The sequence below is a fragment of the Callorhinchus milii genome, unplaced genomic scaffold (assembly GCF_018977255.1).
Source record: "Callorhinchus milii isolate IMCB2004 unplaced genomic scaffold, IMCB_Cmil_1.0 Scaffold19, whole genome shotgun sequence".
In the NCBI taxonomy this organism is placed as follows: Eukaryota; Metazoa; Chordata; class Chondrichthyes; order Chimaeriformes; family Callorhinchidae; genus Callorhinchus; species Callorhinchus milii.
In genome coordinates, this window is record NW_024704760.1 from 12,681,392 (window position 1) to 12,688,230 (window position 6,839).

The following is a 6,839-nucleotide window of genomic DNA, read 5'->3' on the forward strand; positions in this document are numbered from 1 at the left end:
AGAGAGAGAGAGAGAGTCACAGCTCCGGAGGAGCAACAGCCGACAGCCCACTGCCCACTGCCCACTGCCCACTGCCCCACTGCCCACTGCCCACTGCCCACTGCCCACTGCCCCCTGCCCCACTGCCCACTGCCCACTGCCCACTGCCCCACTGCCCACTGCCCACTGCCCACTGCCCACTGCCCACTGCCCCCCTGCCCCTGCCCACTGCCCACTGCCCACTGCCCCTGCCCACTGCCCACTGCCCACTGCCCACTGCCCTGCCCCTGCCCACTGCCCACTGCCCCCTGCCCACTGCCCACTGCCCACTGCCCCCCTGCCCACTGCCCACTGCCCACTGCCCCACTGCCCCCTGCCCACTGCCCACTGCCCACTGCCCCCTGCCCACTGCCCACTGCCCACTGCCCACTGCCCCCTGCCCCACTGCCCACTGCCCACTGCCCACTGCCCCACTGCCCCCTGCCCACTGTCCACTGCCCATTGCCCACTGCCCACTACCCACTGCCCACTGCCCCCCTGCCCACTGCCCACTGCCCCCACTGCCCACTGCCCACTGCCCCACTGCCCACTGCCCACTGCCCACTGCCCACTGCCCCCACTGCCCACTGCCCCCCTGCCCACTGCCCACTGCCCCCTGCCCACTGCCCCCTGCCCCTGCCCACTGCCCCCCTGCCCACTGCCCCCTGCCCACTGCCCACTGCCCACTGCCCACTGCCCACTGCCCACTGCCCACTGCCCCACTGCCCACTGCCCCACTGCCCACTGCCCACTGCCCCCCTGCCCACTGCCCACTGCCCCCTGCCCACTGCCCACTGCCCCCCTGCCCACTGCCCACTGCCCACTGCCCCCTGCCCACTGCCCCACTGCCCCCCTGCCCACTGCCCACTGCCCACTGCCCCACTGCCCCCTGCCCACTGCCCACTGCCCACTGCCCCCCTGCCCCCTGCCCACTGCCCCCCTGCCCACTGCCCCCCTGCCCACTGCCCACTGCCCCCCTGCCCACTGCCCACTGCCCCCTGCCCACTGCCCCTGCCCCTGCCCCCCTGCCCACTGCCCACTGCCCACTGCCCCCTGCCCACTGCCCACTGCCCCCTGCCCCCTGCCCACTGCCCACTGCCCACTGCCCACTGCCCCTGCCCACTGCCCCACTGCCCCCCTGCCCACTGCCCACTGCCCCACTGCCCACTGCCCCCTGCCCCCACTGCCCACTGCCCACTGCCCACTGCCCCACTGCCCCACTCCCAGCCCACTGCCCACTGCCCACTGCCCACTGCCCCCTGCCCACTGCCCACTGCCCACTGTCCCACTGCCCACTGTCCCCCTGCCCACTGCCCCCCTGCCCACTGCCCACTGCCCACTGCCCACTGCCCACTGCCCCCCTGCCCACTGCCCACTGCCCCTGCCCACTGCCCACTGCCCACTGCCCCCTGCCCACTGCCCCCTGCCCACTGCCCCACTGCCCACTGCCCACTGCCCACTGCCCCCTGCCCACTGCCCCCTGCCCACTGCCCACTGCCCACTGCCCACTGCCCCACTGCCCACTGCCCACTGCCCCCCTGCCCCCTGCCCACTGCCCCACTGCCCCACTGCCCACTGCCCCACTGCCCACTGCCCCCCTGCCCACTCCCACTGCCCCACTGCCCACTGCCCACTGCCCACTGCCCCCTCCACTGCCCACTGCCCACTGCCCCCCTGCCCACTGCCCACTGCCCCCTGCCCACTGCCCACTGCCCCCTGCCCACTGCCCCCTGCCCACTGCCCACTGCCCCACTGCCCACTGCCCACTGCCCCACTGCCCACTGCCCACTGCCCCCCTGCCCACTGCCCACTGCCCCCTGCCCACTGCCCACTGCCCCCCTGCCCACTGCCCACTGCCCACTGCCCACTGCCCCACTGCCCACTGCCCACTGCCCACTGCCCCCTGCCCACTGCCCCCCTGCCCACTGCCCCCTGCCCACTGCCCCCTGCCCACTGCCCACTGCCCACTGCCCCACTGCCCACTGCCCACTGCCCCACTGCCCACTGCCCACTGCCCCACTGCCCACTGCCCACTGCCCCACTGCCCACTGCCCACTGCCCACTGTCCCACTGCCCACTGCCCCCTGCCCACTGCCCCCTGCCCACTGCCCCACTGCCCACTGCCCACTGCCCACTGCCCACTGCCCCCCTGCCCCCTGCCCCCTGCCCACTGCCCCCTGCCCACTGCCCACTGCCCACTGCCCCCTGCCCCCTGCCCCCTGCCCACTGCCCACTGCCCACTGCCCACTGCCCACTGCCCCACTGCCCACTGCCCCACTGCCCACTGCCCACTGCCCCACTGCCCCACTGCCCACTGCCCACTGCCCACTGCCCCCTGCCCACTGCCCCTGCCCACTGCCCACTGCCCACTGCCCACTGCCCCCTGCCCACTGCCCCCTGCCCACTGCCCACTGCCCACTGCCCCCCTGCCCCCCTGCCCCCTGCCCCCTGCCCCCTGCCCACTGCCCCACTGCCCCCTGCCCACTGCCCCCCTGCCCCCTGCCCACTGCCCCCCTGCCCACTGCCCACTGCCCCCCTGCCCACTGCCCCCTGCCCCCTGCCCACTGCCCACTGCCCACTGCCCCCTGCCCACTGCCCACTGCCCACTGCCCACTGCCCACCTGCCCACTGCCCCACTGCCCACTGCCCACTGCCCCACTGCCCCACTGCCCACTGCCCCACTGCCCACTGCCCCACTGCCCACTGCCCACTGCCCACTGCCCACTGTCCACACTGCCCACTGCCCACTGCCCACTGCCCCACTGCCCACTGCCCCACTGCCCACTGTCCCACTGCCCACTGCCCCCCTGCCCACTGCCCCCCTGCCCACTGCCCACTGCCCCCTGCCCACTGCCCCCCTGCCCCCTGCCCACTGCCCCCTGCCCACTGCCCACTGCCCCACTGCCCACTGCCCCCCTGCCCACTGCCCACTGCCCACTGCCCCCCTGCCCCCTGCCCCCCTGCCCACTGCCCACTGCCCCCTGCCCACTGCCCCCTGCCCACTGCCCCCCTGCCCACTGCCCACTGCCCCCCTGCCCACTGCCCACTGCCCCCTGCCCACTGCCCACTGCCCCCCTGCCCACTGCCCCACTGCCCCCTGCCCACTGCCCCACTACCCACTGCCCACTGCCCACTGCCCACTGCCCACTGCCCCACTGCCCACTGCCCACTGCCCCCCCTGCCCACTGCCCACTGCCCCACTGCCCACTGCCCCCTGCCCACTGCCCACTGCCCACTGCCCCACTGCCCACCTGCCCACTGCCCACTGCCCACTGCCCACTGCCCCACTGCCCACTGCCCACTGCCCCACTGCCCACTGCCCCACTGCCCACTGCCCCCTGCCCCACTGCCCCCTGCCCACTGCCCACTGCCCCCCTGCCCACTGCCCACTGCCCCCTGCCCACTGCCCACTGCCCCCCTGCCCACTGCCCCCCTGCCCACTGCCACTGCCCACTGCCCCCCTGCCCACTGCCCACTGCCCACTGCCCACTGCCCCCCTGCCCACTGCCCACTGCCCCCCTGCCCACTGCCCACTGCCCCCCTGCCCACTGCCCCTGCCCCTGCCCACTGCCCACTGCCCCCTGCCCACTGCCCCCCTGCCCACTGCCCACTGCCCCCTGCCCACTGCCCACTGCCCACTGCCCCACTGCCCACTGCCCCACTGCCCACTGCCCACTGCCCCCCTGCCCACTGCCCACTGCCCCTGCCCACTGCCCCACTGCCCACTGCCCACTGCCCCACTGCCCCACTGCCGCCCCTGCCCACTGCCCCCCTGCCCACTGCCCACTGCCCACTGCCCACTGCCCACTGCCCCCCTGCCCACTGCCCCCCTGCCCACTGCCCACTGCCCCCTGCCCACTGCCCACTGCCCCCACTGCCCACTGCCCACTGCCCACTGCCCCCCTGCCCACTGCCCCCTGCCCACTGCCCACTGCCCACTGCCCACTGCCCCTGCCCACTGCCCCACTGCCCACTGCCCACTGCCCCACTGCCCACTGCCCACTGCCCCCTGCCCACTGCCCACTGCCCCCCTGCCCACTGCCCCACTGCCCACTGCCCCACTGCCCACTGCCCCACTGCCCACTGCCCACTGCCCCACTGCCCACTGCCCCCCTGCCCACTGCCCCTGCCCACTGCCCACTGCCCACTGCCCCCCTCCCACTGCCCACTGCCCACTGCCCCCACTGCCCACTGCCCCCACTGCCCACTGCCCACCGCCCCCACTGCCCACCGCCCACTGCCCCCACTGCCCACTGCCCCCTGCCCACTGCCCCTGCCCACTGCCCACTGCCCCACTGCCCACTGCCCACTGCCCCACTGCCCACTGCCCACTGCCCCCCTGCCCACTGCCCCACTGCCCACTGCCCACTGCCCACTGCCCACTGCCCTGCCCTGCCCACTGCCCACTGCCCACTGCCCACTGCCCCCCTGCTCACTGCCCACTGCCCACTGCCCCCCTGCCCCCACTGCCCACTGCCCCACTGCCACTGCCCCCCTGCCCCTGCCCACTGCCCCCCTGCCCACTGCCCCCTGCCCACTGCCCACTGCCCACTGCCCCCTGCCCACTGCCCCCCACTGCCCCACTGCCCCTGCCCACTGCCCCACTGCCCACTGCCCCCCTCCCCACTGCCCCCTGCCCACTGCCCCACTGCCCACTGCCCCTGCCCCTGCCCCCCTGCCCACTGCCCCCTGCCCACTGCCCACTGCCCCACTGCCCCCCCCCTGCCCACTGCCCACTGCCCACTGCCCCCCTGCCCACTGCCCCCCTGCCCACTGCCCACTGCCCCTGCCCCCTGCCCACTGCCCCGCCCACTGCCCCCCTGCCCACTGCCCCACTGCCCCACTGCCCCCCTGCCCACTGCCCCCTGCCCACTGCCCACTGCCCCTCCCCTGCCCACTGCCCACTGCCCACTGCCCACTGCCCCCCCTGCCCACTGCCCACTGCCCCCTGCCCACTGCCCCTGCCCACTGCCCCACTGCCCCACTGCCCCCTGCCCACTGCCCACTGCCCCCCTGCCCTGCCACTGCCCCACTGCCCCACTGCCCACTGCCCACTGCCCCACTGCCCACTGCCCCACTGCCCCTGCCCACTGCCCCCTGCCCACTGCCCACTGCCCACTGCCCCCCTGCCCCACTGCCCTGCCCACTGCCCCCCTGCCCACTGCCCACTGCCCCACTGCCCACTGCCCACTGCCCCCTGCCCCTGCCCACTGCCCCCATGCCCACTGCCCACTGCCCCCCTGCCTGCCACTGCCCACTGCCCCCCTGCCCACTGCCCACTGCCCATTGCTCACTGCCCACTGCCCATTGCTCACTGCCCACTGCCCATTGCTCACTGCCCATTGCTCACTGCCCACTGCCCATTGCTCACTGCCCACTGCCCATTGCTCACTGCCCACTGATTATTGCCCACTGCCCATTGCCCCCCTGCCCATTGCCCACTGCCCACTGCCCATTGCCCACTGCCCACTGCCCATTGCCCCTGCCCACTGCCCACTGCCCATTGCTCACTGCCCTCTGCCCATTGCTCACTGCCCACTGCCCATTGCTCACTGCCCACTGCCCATTGCTCACTGCCCACTGCCCATTGCTCACTGCCCACTGTCCATTGCTCACTGCCCACTGCCCATTGCTCACTGCCCACTGCCCATTGCTCACTGCCCACTGACTATTGCCCCCTGCCCATTGCCCCCCTGCCCATTGCCCACTGCCCACTGCCCATTGCCCATTGCCCACTGCCCATTTCCCCCATGCCCACTGCCCATTGCCCCCCTGCCCACTGCCCATTGCTCACTGCCCACTGCCCATTGCTCACTGCCCATTGCTCACTGCCCACTGCCCATTGCTCACTGCCCATTGCTCACTGCCCACTGCCCATTGCTCACTGCCCACTGCAAATTGCCCATTGCCCACTGCCCATTGCCCATTGCCCCCATGCCCACTGCCCACTGCCCATTGCCCCCCTGCCCACTGCCCATTGCTCACTGCCCACTGTCCATTGCTCACTGCCCACTGCCCATTGCTCACTGCCCACTGACTATTGCCCACTGCCCACTGCCCATTGCCCACTGCCCACTGCTCACTGCCCAATGCCCACTGCCCATTGCCCATTGCCCACTGCCCACTGCCCATTGCCCACTGCCCAATGCCCATTGCTCACTGCCCACTGCTCATTGCCCACTGCTCACTGCCCATTGCTCACTGCCCATTGCCCACTGCCCACTGCTCACTCCAACAGCATGAGTTTGACAAGGAAATCAGCCAATCTTTTTTTTTTAAAATTCTTAATTAAAAAAAGTAGTTTTGCTTACAAAATATACAGTTTACAGTATATTCTGCGAAACGCTTTGTTTAAGACGTCTCGAAGATATGATAAGGTGCTCCATCAAATACAAGGATTATCGTTATTATTATAGGATGCGAAAGGAGAGCTGAGGGAAGGATTTTGCAAAGTGTAATGCTATTTGCTGGAAGCGCATGTTCCATATTTAACCCAAGCCCCAGACTGAGAACTGAGAGCTGAGAGCAAGATGGCAAACACGTACTTGCAACAGATAAATCGCATCATTGGTAACCTTTCAAACACATCCTTACATCTTGGCCAACACTAGAGATTGAGTCAGAGTGTGACCGGCACAGAAACTGCCATTGTGCCCATCAATCATTAGCCTGACCACTCCTGCTCACTCCTCTGTCTCTGCAGCTTCAGTGTTCCTCTTTTCTACAAATCTCTCTAGTTCCCTTTTAATGTGGAGTCCTGTAGCTCAGTGGTGAGAGCACTCACCTTACAAGCGAGAAAACCTGGATTCGATTCCTGGCAT